This window comes from Homarus americanus, unplaced genomic scaffold, assembly GCF_018991925.1.
Source record: "Homarus americanus isolate GMGI-L3 unplaced genomic scaffold, GMGI_Hamer_2.0 scaffold40248, whole genome shotgun sequence".
Classification (NCBI taxonomy): Eukaryota; Metazoa; Arthropoda; class Malacostraca; order Decapoda; family Nephropidae; genus Homarus; species Homarus americanus.
This window is the reverse complement of record NW_024712526.1, coordinates 954,642-968,636: the sequence shown is the minus strand read 5'-3', so window position 1 is coordinate 968,636 and position 13,995 is coordinate 954,642.

Sequence of the window (13,995 nt, the reverse complement as noted above, 5' to 3'; positions counted from 1 at the left end):
TTGAGCTACAAACTGGGATTTTTGTTGGTATGCATGGTAAACATTGGTAGCTTTATGTTCATAGTAAAAACAAGGAATGAAAAAGTATATGTGATGTATTGGTACAGATTCTGTATTATCACACACTACATAAGAAAAAATATATGAACATTAGTATGCAGTCATCTTCAATAAAATAACATTATGCTATTTGAAGCATTTATAAATGCGTATGTACACGTAATGTTACAAATGAATAAAATGCATAAATATTCAAGTCAATTCATGTGCTTGTCCACACGTATGTTGACATCTGTATTATAGAAAATTGTATCACTTCTCAGGAAATATGAATCTTGTGGTCTGTTTAAGTGAAGATTCAAAATCATTTCCAACTTTATTCACACATTTTTGCTTATTACTCAAGAGATCATAGACTGTTGCAATTAATTCTTATTTCAAATAAGTGTCAAAACTCTGTTTATGGTACAGACGTCCAATCGTAGAATTGATTTGAATAGACTTTGAGCCATAAATTAGCAATTTCAGACCACTGTGTGTGGGACCATGAACCCAAAGTGACATGTATTTACAATACTTAAGTATGGGACCAAAGACCATAAATACATTTCAACACATTCATAAAATGCTTGATGATACAAACAAGGTTCCTTTAATTCTAAGAAGCAAAATTAAACATTAGTCCTTGGCAAGAAATGTATCAAATATCTTAGGATGTTTTGTACAGTACTTATAATTCAATGAGCTGGTGCTTATACATATGGGTTGCAGTCATCATGAAAAACTTGCATGTGCTATCAGCTGAAAAGGGAGGGGTGTGGCATTGAGATTTTTTTGGGGGTTAGTACCTGTGAAGTTAGAGTGGTTATGTTTTCTAGCATTAGTGCTATGCTAAGAGCCATAGTACCAGTAGGCTCTCGCCAATAACGACTTCCACAATAACGTTTTCGACAATAACGGTAAGTTACAATAGTTACCCATTTTCGATAATAACGTCTGGATTCTCTTGAATAATGGAGATTTCGCGGGAAGCGTCGGAGTGCATCAAAGATAGCGTTTGTTTGCCGCCATGTTGACGTAGTTGTTCGCTCCGCCTCACTCTTACACACGCTCCGTGGAATACAGCGCTGTGCCCACGTGTGAGATTTTCGCTTCTATAACCAGTGGTTGTTAGGGTCGGTGAACAATAATGGCTTCCGCATTTGTGCCTGTGGGGGCTAGGGGAGTTGGTGGAGGGAGTGATTTGCCGCTTGAACGCCCGGGAACTTTTAAAGTGAATGAGACAAAAGACCCCAAAGCTAAGAGACAAAGCCACAAGAAGCGTACCTACTCGGTCAAGGATAAAGAACAGATTGTTGAGCTCATTGAAAGTGGTGGACGGAACATTGATATTGTGAGGAAATTGAACTGTCCTGAGTTTACAGTGCAAAATATTAAGAGGAACTTAGAAATATTTCGGTAGTGATGGAAATGCGAGGCGAGCTATGAATGATAAAAGTGATAGAAACAGGTTGTTAGTGATAACAGAGCATTTTCTTGTGAAATGGTTAGCTTGTAGAATGAAAGACAGTGCAAGTGTTAGTGACCTTCAGATACGGAACAACCATCACACCAAGCACCTCAAAAACTCCCCCAAGCTAAGTGTTATATTACTCAAACTCTTTATTTTGATGATTGAATAACAATTCTTTTTATTTCTGCTAACAAAAAGTGTTAGGAGGGCTTCTAAGGGGAAAAATTGGGTGAAATTCTTGGGGCGGCAGCACCAATAAACCCTTTTTACATGTATTTTAATGTCACACAAATAGCGTTTTTGCTAATAACGGTGTTTTTCAGTCACCTATTAGACGTTATTGGTGAGAGCCTACTTGTGAAAATTTGGCCAGCATTGAGTGCCATGACATTCACAACCACACAAGTGTTCTTAGGCATCCATGTCACAGCTTAGTGATGATTACTGTAGTTGTCATCCACTGCTAATAAAACAAATTTCACTTTTCTTTTGTTCTGTATTTTGTCAGTGTTATTTATTATTATTTTTTAATAGGAAATGCAAAATATACATTTTTTTTTACTATCATAACACTGTTTGGGTCATCCATGAAGTTGACAAAATAAGCTATTTTGCCTCATAGTCCTGCAGTGAAATGATAATTTTGAGATGAACCATGCAATAGGGCCCTTACAAAGTTTTTTTGCAGTTTTTATATCTTTGAAGGGTGCTGAATAAGACTTTGCATAATGTGCAAATTAAGTCGCCCATTACTGAAATTCAGTTTTTTAGGCAATATTTCCATAACTACAAGGGATACAATCAAATACCCGGTAAATGGTGTTTATACCCATGTTTTCAGGGTCTACGAATCAAATGAGACTAATATAATGTATGTCTGATCCTTTGTTATGCATGCACAAAAATATGCAAACTATATGCACGCTACTCGCTGTATTACGTGCGATCTATGGCACTCCTCCCAGACTACATATTGGACCAATTCATGAAAGGGGTCCACGTGATGCGACACAAGCCTGGGTTATGTTCAGTCATGTACAGTAGCTAAAACAACTATCTGTGTATACTTTGTGGGAAACAATATTAGACCATGGACGATAAAGTTTGGTATATGAGGGCTGTCACTAGTCACGCGAATTTTTTTTGAACATATCGACCCCCACCTGCACCGATAGTTGTTTTAGCTACTGTACATTGAGAGTACTTTCATGAGATATGGACACAGCCAAGGGTTTCATCGAGATCACTCTGAAGTCTTCTGCACTGAAATGATGAGTGCTGAATATGTACGTTTGTACCAAAATCATCATAGAAGTTGCTGACATGACCGGAGGGTACAAACAAGTGGATACCACAACTCACAAAGAAGAGAGACCATCACGAATTTGTGCCGACAACCAGGACCAGATGAATGTTCAAGACAAGTTTCAGTGCTGTGTGGACCCCCTTGACAAAGACGACCATCCAGAAGGCATCAGTAACATCATCACTGGAAGGGTTGCTCCTGAGTCCGTGAATGTTCACCAAGCTGCTGACTTAAGCAAAGCACAGTTGGTGTCTTTTGAGAACTCCTTGCCATCAGGGTTTCATGCTCCACTTTTGAAGAAAGTCATCGCAAGGATTGTCACAAAGAAGTTCATGAGAATAGCAGACAAAGATGTGTATGACAATAATCTCATCTACTCTAGGGTGTTGGGTCTACAACACGCAAGAGACATAGGACTAACAACTGTCCTCAAGTACGAGCTAGCCCCTCTTCCAACGTCCATGTTCACAGAGTCCGGAGATATGTACATTGCCACTTCAAAGATGACACTCAAGAAAAAACTCCAAGTGTTGGTTTCCGCCCGTCTATCACCGGATCCACAAATCCTCATCATTGATGGATGTGGCATTCTGTGGTGTGTGCACTGGTCATGCAAGGGAACTGTCCAGGACTGCATAGACATTGTCTGTTCCTTCATTCTCCACCAAACCAAACCAAACAACCCCACAGCTTCTGGTAATGCATGGCCTGTCTGGGTGTAACATAGTTGTGCAGAGCCACTGCCCTTAAGACCCTTCAAGCCAAGGAGACTGAAGAAGCAGGAGAAACTGGATGCTTCTATGCCAGAGGTCATTGCTGAAACCTTTTAAGTTTATCGCCAAGTGCTATTGAGGTACTAGTGAAAATGGAGACATGTCGGAAGTCCAGGTTGCAGTATGGTCATGGGAAATGGGTAGGAAGAACATACTAGAAATGAGGGGGAAAGGATGTAGAGGAAGCAGCAGGATGAATAGTGTTTGGTGTTGACAGGTTATGAGGATGTCACAGCAATTAGTGATTGGAAGACAGCAAATGGAGAGAATCTTATTTGCAATTAATTTGAGCCATACTGCTAAGGTAACAAACCAGCATTATTGGATTCAGAGCTTAATGAAGTGATTTTTGTACTATTTTTAACCATTTCTCCTGGCTGTTGGTTAGGCTTTATGGTTAGAATTGACCTGTAACATATGTGTAGGAGGATGATGTTGAGTTTTGGGAGAAGGCAGACATACAGTAGTAAGAATGATGAAAAGAACAAGTGTGTGTTCCTTATATTGATTAAAGTATTTACTCAATCCTCATTTGATTACAAATTATAAGAAAAAACGAATGATTTGGTGTTAACTAACAATTTACAAGGTTTTGTAGTGAAACATAAGCATTCATTTTATATTGTGTTGGAAGAAAACACTGTTAACATAAACAATGGTTATTGACCATGGAGTTGTAACTCATAAAACAAGCTTGTGTGCAGTTTCCTTTTAGTTGGATGAAGGTTTTTTTTCTCTGGTGTGACCTTTGTTTCCTGATTCAGAATTTTACCCCTATGATCAATCTCATTTTCACATACAGGTAAGCCTCGATAAATGATGGTGTTAGTCTCCTGAAAACCCCATTGCTAAGTGAAATATCATAGATAGTGAGCATTATAACATGGGGTTCAATGAGATACGCTCCCAGCCAGTCCCCAAACACACATGTATCACTGACCAAAAAATTCCTACACTTAAAAAATCAATAGAAAACAATTAAACGACACTCACCACATCATGAAGAACTAGTCTGGTCATCATCACATGTCCCATTCGAGGCTTAGGGACTCTTGAAGGTGGAGTGGAGATGTCACTTTGACTCCCACACAGCCTCTGGGGAGTCTCATGCTGCTTAACAATGTCAAGCTTTGCCTCAGAGACACGGTTGTCTTGGATGCCTTGGCCTTCCCAGACATTTTCAAAGTTACACTGCTCACTTCACAGTCACAAAAACAGTGCGAACGATAATAACGTAAAAACTGTGTTAGTGGCCGACACTGCTCACATCATTTTCACAGCAACAGAGGCGAAGCACTTTAGTCACAAAAAAACAGAAAATATCACTTCACAGCCACCATAACACAGTTCAATCTAAATGTAAGTGCTGTCTTCTCACTATAAGAAAAAACCCATTGATGATAAGTACAATGTACATACAGCCAACGGTGCTGAATGATAATTGTGGATCTATTCGATGGCAGGGAGATGTGATCAACAAAGAGCCAAGCACAGGACTACAGTGCACGGGTTGGCCATGTGGCAGCACATGGTTAGATATTACCACTGCTGAAAAGTGTAACGAGAGGTGTGTTACCTATGGTGGTGCATACTGTAGGGTTAAATATTGTTTCCTTATAAAATGTCACTGACTTGATGTAGAAAAATATAAATTGCATTGCTGGAATCCTTGGAAGAACCGATTAATTTGAGTGTATACAACACACAGTATGCACTAGAGATAAAAAAAAATTCCAACCAATGGATATAGATGGATGTTGTTAAAGCAATTTTTTTATGGTTTATAGTGAGATGGTCTTAATTCATGACCATCGTTAAAGTAGAATATAGCTGAACAAAACATCATTTATCAAGGTTTACCTGTACTCTTCCCTCTCTCTGAATGAACCTATAAGGAGAGTTTTCGTCTTTTAACTTTCCATCATTTGAAATATCACTCGCTTCATATTCTAAATATCCATATCCATCTCTGATCCTATTATGGGATTTCTCATCTTAAGTTGCCACTCACATCATTTACTTGTCTGTCTGTCACACTGGTACTGTCTGTCATGGTCCTTCAGTCCTCGACTAATATCAGCATATATTTACTCGTATGTTTATATAAAAAATCGAAATGTTGCAAAATTACAGTTAAGTTAATTGGACTTCACATCTAGGCTGTACTCCTGAAGTACATGATCTCAAAGGCTTTGCTGCATTGTAAGCCTCCCTAAGAGGCATCCCCTTTAGCAAGATTTGTCAAAGTTGGACAGCAACCTTCATCTGAATGAGGAGACACGGGAGTTTATGAAGTTTGCATGGTAATCACTTACTACTGTATAATGTTTAGTTGCCTCCTCTATGAAGTGCAGGGCTCAGCAGCTTTGGAGTTATGTTTCTGTCTTCCTGGACTGATATAAAGGAAATATAAATCAAGGATTAACCCTGGAAATCCCATTTTATAGTCGAGTTGGGTCAGGGAGACTACGAACCCTTCCTCCTCCTCTTGAGTTCAATATTAAAGTTCAATTAAACAGACCTGGTACTGAAACTCCTGTGTAATTGACAAGAGGTGCAAACACCGCTGCTGTAACAGTAGCTCATTTAGCTCAGCTTTAAGTGGTAAACCTCCCCCTTTTGAGGGTTAGGGTTGTAGTGGGTGAGTTGCAGTAATTGTTAAAATTACAGTAGTGCCATAAAATATGATTTTAAGGATCGATCTTTTATCTTTACCTTACAGTTAACCCTCACTTTACGCGGTTAATGTAACCCGGAGGGTACCGCGGAAAGCGAGAAACGCGTTAAGTGAATAACATAACATATGGGATTAATTGAAATGGAGTCCGGGCCGATCCCCAAACTCCACTTTTTGACGACACACAACTATGTTGTAGTAAAAATTTTATCTTAACTTTATGATGGTATGAAAAAACAAGTAATATAGAAGAGGTTAGGTTAGGAAAGATAAAGGTTAACATAGGAAAAATAAAGGTTAGGTTAGAAAACTAAAAATTTGGTAGAAGAGATGGGTCGACATACGGGGATGGAGGCTGGTTCCGAGGCAGAGGGCAGATTACTGGCCCTCAGGTGAATCACCATTACTAGGTGCATCACCATCACTATCAGTTACAGTTGTCAGGGCTTCCCTGACAAATCCCTCAGTCACCTTCACTGTCACTATCACTATCACAGAACAATGGATGCACTATACACGGTGTGGCCTGGAGGGATGAAACTGCCGCGGCTAGGTCAAGCGTCGTCTTTCCTCCCTCCCTCCCTCCCCCGGGTGGACACTTCATAATACTTTAAGCCAATTACAGCTAGCAGCAGAGGGGGGTAGGGATGCATGGCCAATCACAGGTCTGATACGTCATATGACGTCAGTGATAACGCAACAAAGACACACACTGCGCAACCTTACTGCGCCGCTTGCCCAAGCGGAGGGAGAGGCAGGCGGGCGGGTGGGGCGAATCTAAAAATAGCGTCGCGCCGGACACACTCCGCGTAATGGGGTTCACGTACCGCGTAATGTGAGCACGTGAGGTTCTGGCAAGGCACCGCGTTAACGTGGAAACGCGGAATGCGGGACCGCGTAAAGTGAGGGTTAACTGTATTAAAATATTATGAATAACATCATTTTGTTGTTCATATATCTTGGGACTTAAGATAAATTTAAATTTTTTATTTCATTTAGAGTTGTTCTGCATGTCTTTCTTCCTTTCTCCCTTTAGTGCACTCATTATTATTTACAAATGCAAATACTGTACTGGTTTCCTTCTAATCCCTTCTGCCTTGGTATATTTTTTGTGTGTTCACATGCATGGGCAAATCCAGGGCTTTATGAAGGGTTTGGATTTTGATCACAGGGAAGCATTAAATACTGCTTAGTTTGCAAATAAAATAGTAGTTCATATGGTAGCCATTTGGTGGTTACACCTCCTTACTCTGTCATTGACATACACAGAACTTCTACCAGTGTGAAGTTATTTAAAATTATATTTACTACTTGTTATAATAGCCACTGTGGTTTCAGAAGTTTACAGGTACTCAAATATTGATGAATAAATATGTGGTATTGCTAAATTTCAGAAAAATTCGAATACAGTTCCATACATTTTATATATATAACTTTAACACTCAAGTATGAGAATGAAATCTCCACATAAGTCTTAACAACAAAGAAAGAAAATGCAGCAGCAGTGTTTTTCCCCATATGGGCCTACTGTACCCACATAGACTTGGGAGTGCCAACATTAAAGACATCACCACTGTGCATTACTCAGGTCACCTGCAGGTGAACTTGAGGGTAGCAGTTAAACATCAAAGACTCCACCACACATTCTTAAAGTTACTACTTGAATGATTATACAGTCTCTCCTCGACTTAGGACAGGGTTCCGTCCCGACGACCAGGTCGTAAGTCGAAAAGGCGAAAATAATACATAGAAATTCTAAAAGGGGTGTCTCTTTTTCTTCTCAGCACCACGAGAACTCTCACTTTTACGCTTGCCAGCCATTTTAAAGGGGAATTACAATCGAAAATTTTGTCAGTACACATCGCGATCACTAACGTCAGGACTCGAAAACACGTAATTTGAAAAATATTTTATACGACCACGGCTGTCGTATGTCTGGGTTGTCGTAAGTCGAGGAGTACCTGTACTGTACTGTAATTTACCCTGCTATCACTACTACTAACATTCTTTCAAGAAACTAGCACTACCAACAACTTTTTTCATCAAAAATAACACCATCGATACCATCACTATCACAAGCACTCTCTTCACTTTACTACTGCAACAAACAGAGGGCGAGGGAGAATATTAAATAGGTTGTTGATGGAACTTGATATGGTGACTGAGTAATATCTATCCCATATGCCTTATCTTTCCCATCCTTGTCTCAGCTGTTGAGATGGAACAAGAATCAGTTAATAGTTGCTATTCATCAATATGAATGTTTTCCCATTCCTAGCTCCTTTCTTTTCCTGGTATCTTCATCCTATCCATATGGACCATGGTTAAGTGTGCTGGGGACTGGATTGCCTGAATTACCATGGTTACAACCTGTGCTTAGCATTGTTTCGTCTGCTGTAAACTGCTGTTGTCGCTCAAATTTTATGTGCCTATAGTTAATGTTGGAGGGTCAAGTGGGCTTCCAGTAAAGGTTATTAAAATATCATGAACACATTATAAATTAAACAATACAAGATGGAGAGAGAGGGAAACAAGAGGCAGCCAAATATATTGGAGTAAGGTGACCTCAGTTGGCTGGACAAATAGCCTGTGGCCATTCACCTGTCACCAAACAGCAGAAAGATGGTTGGCTACTACCTTGACATGACCTCACCACCTTCACCCACTAGTCTGTGAAGAGGTACAGTATAATGCATAAGGTTAATGCTATGCTGGTTTGTTTATTAACTGATTCATATATTTATTTTTACTCAATCATTTGCAAATTTAACTTTTCTGCTAATTTAAAATGTAATTTTATGCCTCTAGGTATAAGTGGGTACTGTACTGTATATGGATGGTTTATATGCTCCTATCATGTAGGTTCTGCTTCCAAAATTTTAAGTATAGTTATACTGTAGCCTTTCATCATACTGTACAGGAGGTCTCCGACTTGCGAACATCCGACTTACGAACGGGTTAAACTTGAAATTTACAGTTTATTTTATTTACCCGATGACTTATTTTTTAATTTCATTTACTGTATTTTGTCATTCTATTTCTTCTTTTGTCTTAAATTGGTGATTTTAGATATATATAAGGACTTCGGCTATGATACAGTGAGATTTTAAACATTGTTTTGTATATACTGTATGCATATAGCATGTGTTCCGACTTATGTACAAATCCGACTTACGAATGTCCACAGGAACGGAACCCGTTCATAACCCGATGACCCCTGTATATCAGTAATACAATTTTATGAAAACTCGGTTACTGTTTTGTTCTCTTTAGTGAAATATAATGAATGGTTAGTACAAGGGAGGGATGACAACTGTCATGAATTTTTCAGTTCCATTATTTAGTCTTAGTTTTTGTAGACTGACATGGTAGTCTCTCCCTCTTACATCTTGTTCACCCTCAACCCTCACCCCTCAGACAGAAAATGTGTTACAACTTTTTGGTGTGATTAGGGACATGTTAGATATGCCTAAAGTGGCAGTGAAGCTACCGGGTAAGTCTCTTGGAAGTATATGCTAGCAGAAATAAAATAAAAAAAGCATTGTTTTCTGCTTAGAATTGGTAATTGAATTAAACCTCATTTTACAAAATTTATAAAAAAAAATGCTTGGATACAATTGTGAACAGTTTGTGATCTCTGGACAAATGTTAATCTGTGTTAAGCTGCAACACTGCCAATACAATTTAGGTTATCTCTGGTACTTGTTTCTGTCAACTTGATTATTACAGTTGCTTCTCTTGCTAGTATAGTACTGTATAAGGTAACCTTTGCAAGAAGTATCAGTATTTATGTCATATCCTTATCCTGATGTGACAAGGAAAAGCAAATATTCCTCAATTATATTTAATAACCCATTATTTTATTTATTTTGCATTGAAGAGTTGTGATTACTGTCCACTGCACTTGGTGATTTTATTGATAATCCCCAAAAATCATATTAATATCTGTATGCTTCCCAGAACCAGAGGGATGTCATGCTATATCCCTGCTCCATAATGATGTCACCTTGCCAATGTAAACAAGGTATATTTTGCTAAAATTTATTGATAAGCATGTTGGGAAGTTATGAGTTATAACCATTTACAGAATGCTTTATTTGTGAGTCTTTATTTTGGTATGTGTGTATTCTCATTTATACAAACCTATTCCCACTATGACGCAGGGTGCCCAGGCAAGTGCATATCTCACAATTCTTGCTTAATCATTACTGTACTTATTAAGTGCACAATGGCTAGTTATATGCGGGATTCCAAGCCTCCACTCTAGTCAGGAATCAAACCTGTGATCATTCACTTACATGGCAGACTACAAAGTGGGTGGTGTTGCAATTAGCCTCAGGAATGTGGGGTTGAAACCCACATCCCCTGAATTTTTTGTTACCAAAATGAAGAAAGAGGAATGATGGCAGGAATCTGTGGTGCTCTTGAGTCTGGTTACTCTGAGACATGATGGGCTTGGGCCTGCAAGAATTAAAAATCACAATTGCTCTTAAAATGGTGTGTGTTTACAATTTTCATTATGTGTGTGCATTGGTGGGGAGGGGGGTATGGGTGTAAATGTAAACATGGGAAAGTATCTTAAGCTATCAAATATCATGTATGAAGAGAAAAAGTAGTAATTGTAAGACTGTTCTAATATACAGTATTACCCCGCCTAACGCGGTTTCACTTAACGCGTTTTCGCATATACGCGGTGCCTTGCCAAAGCTGAACTTTCACTTAACGCGGATTTTTTCCACATATACGCGGTGAGTGTCCGAGACGCTATTTTTAGATTTGCCCCACCCGCCACCCTGCCTGACTGCCTGTTTTAGCTCATAAAATTCATACAAATTACCCGGCCAGAATATAATTTACATTGCTGGAATTCTTATAATTTGGTGATCATTTTGAATATAAACATCATATATTTTGCTTTAAACTTACAATTTTTAGATAAAAATTTTTCTCTAGGTAACTATGGTATCTTTTGTGCAAAATATATGACATTTATATTCAAAATATTCCTGGTCTTACAAGGAATCCAGCAATGTCAATTATATTATCCTAACTTTAGTTTGAGGTATTATTTATTAAAATTTAGTGGTTATCCCACACATCTCCTTGGGACGGTTGGTGGGGGGTGGGGGGGAGGGAGGGACCAACCGACCATCTGTTACCCTGTGAAGAATTATTATTTTTTTTTATTAACTGAAGATATTTGTTTTAGCTCATAAAATTCATACAAATTACCCGGTCAGAATATAATTTACATTGCTGGAATTCTTATAATTTGGTGATCATTTTGAATATAAACATCATATATTTTGCTTTAAACTTACAATTTTTAGATAAAAATTTTTCTCTAGGTAACTATGGTATCTTTTGTGCAAAATATATGACATTTATATTCAAAATATTCCTGGTCTTACAAGGAATCCAGCAATGTCAATTATATTATCCTAACTTTAATCTGAGGTATTATTTAATACTAAATGTTAAAAACTCTGGAAGGGAGGATTGGTGGGGGGTGGGGGGGAGGGTTGGGACTGACTGCGCGGTTGGAAGAGGGGGGGGAGGCAAGGTGGGGTACTTTGATTGACAGATAGTGTCGTGAAGATTATTTTTTTTTTATTAACTGAAGATATTTGTTTTAGCTCATAAAATTCATACAAATTACCCGGTCAGAATATAATTTACATTGCTGGAATTCTTATAATTTGGTGATCATTTTGAATATAAACATCATATATTTTGCTTTAAACTTACAATTTTTAGATAAAAATTTTTCTCTAGGTAACTATGTTATCTTTTGTGCAAAATATATGACATTTATATTCAAAATATTCCTGGTCTTACAAGGAATCCAGCAATGTCAATTATATTTTCCTAACTTTAGTTTGAGGTTATCCCACACATCTCCTTGGGACGGTTGGTGGGGGGTGGGTGGGGGGGAGGGAGGGACCGACCGACCATCTGTTAGCCGGCTGTGTAGTGTGAGAGGGGGAGGGAGTTGAGTCCATTATTTGAATGGACATTAACTTGGCGACTGTATTTCTCTATTTCTCTTAAGTATTAATTGTGTGCATGTACCATCATAAAATTAAGATGTTATTTTTACTACAACATAGGTATGTGCCTTCAAAAAGTGGAGTTTGGGGGTCGGGCCGGTTTCTATTGGAATTAATCCCATATGTTCTGTTGTTCACTTAACGCGGATTTCACTTAACGCGGGACCCTCTGGGTTCAATTGACCGCGTTAAGTGGGGTACAACTTAGTTGCTCCAGCATATATTCAGCAGTTATCAGGAGGCATTAATGTAAGAGAGCATATTATAGGGGCATATTTTTTAAGTACATTCGGTCACTCGTAATTTTCACCTCTTCTTTATCTTCCCCTGTCACATTGTTCTTGCCCATTTGGTGCTCCCTATCAGTATCCCCATAAAGCAGTTTCTCTTAAATAGCTAACATCTTTGTCAGATCTTAAAATGATAACTTTGTTATAAGTTTTGAAATTTATTAAGCAACACATCAGCAGGTTTCATGGCAACTAAATTCCAGAAAACAGCATCTCTTCCAAGACACCATAGCTCCTGAATTGAAAATACTTAAAAGTGTCAGTTGCCAGAGTTGAGAGTTCTTACCCACTATATTAATGTACATGGGGTCTTAACTCATGTTGTCATTGGTTACCATTGGACAGCTGAGCCAGTCCCTACTCTTTTGTAAGTGGTATTTGTGGATTCCTTTGTTTAGGGCATATTGGAATCCTTGTGAGGCTCCAACAAACGGGGGTCCTTTGCTAGGGCAACTTTTACTGTTGGTTCACTCAGGCTGTTTTCCAAGTAATAACAATGGATTGCTCCACTGTAGTACAACCTATGTTGGGATATGACCCTTGGACTCTGGTCTTAATTGCATTACTACATATTAATTGGATGTGACTTCAGGAATTATAGTGTTTGTCAATTATAAATGAATCATCAAGATAGAATTAAGTAGACTCCAGGATGCGAGTTAAGGCTTTCAGTCTGGATAACCATACATTCTGTCATAGACACTGTATTAGTTGTAAACTGAACTGCTTTGTTGTGAGCCAACTCAGTGTGGGGAGTGCAACAGAATGATTGATCAGAATTTACATAGTGGTTGCTACATGCTTATAGAGAGATTAGAAAGGTTCCAAAATGGTTGAGAATAGATTAAAACTGACAAATTAAAAACTAGTAGATTTCCTTGTTTCAGAAAAGGAATGGGCAAGCATTCCTGCTCTTTCCAGGCTGTGGTTCGAGTGTGTTATCCATAAAGATAAGGACCATATGATGAGGATGACACCAAGTAGGTCTTGAGACATGGCTTCAGTAACTTGACTTAAGAGTTATCCGTGACTATTCATTAATTTATAAAGAAAACTGGAATTTCTCAGAATCTGTCTCGCAGGAAGATCGGCATTTCATATGGTGTTGGCAACTTGTGGTCACTATCTGCTGGGTGGATGAATATTTACATTTAAAAAGAAAAATTGTAAAACGATTTTAATCTGACCATCTTATGGAAAATAAAATGATTTTTGTCATAAAATTTCAGGGGTCAGGCAATAAACAATCACTCTTTAATTCCTCAAAGGTGGACGTGTGGCTCATGGAAGCTACCCCAGCTCTGCCAGTATATTCCTCAGCCTCTTCACTCAAGTTCCCCAAAGATTCACTAGAGTCACATGCCAAAACTAAAGAAAGTCGCCATC